This window comes from Mastomys coucha, unplaced genomic scaffold, assembly GCF_008632895.1.
Source record: "Mastomys coucha isolate ucsf_1 unplaced genomic scaffold, UCSF_Mcou_1 pScaffold21, whole genome shotgun sequence".
In the NCBI taxonomy this organism is placed as follows: Eukaryota; Metazoa; Chordata; class Mammalia; order Rodentia; family Muridae; genus Mastomys; species Mastomys coucha.
In genome coordinates, this window is record NW_022196904.1 from 117,682,611 (window position 1) to 117,682,929 (window position 319).

The following is a 319-nucleotide window of genomic DNA, read 5'->3' on the forward strand; positions in this document are numbered from 1 at the left end:
CAGTTGTGATGGATGGTGTTTTGTTGGGGCAAACACATGAAGGAGTGTTTTTCTGAAGCAGACACAGGTGAAAGAACACTAAGGCAGGCTTGTGAAGGAATATTTCACAGAAACGGGAAAGGTGAAAGGATGTTCTGCTAAAGCAAGCTCGTGAAAGGGCACGTGATAAAGGATTCTTTGATAACAACATGCTTGTATTGGTTTGCCTTACATTGTGTAGTTGAGGTATTGTGTACATGTGAGGACTGGTTGTACATGCCTTTAATCCCAGCACTTGGGAGGCAGAGGCAGGTGGATTTCTGAGTTTGAGGCCAGCCTG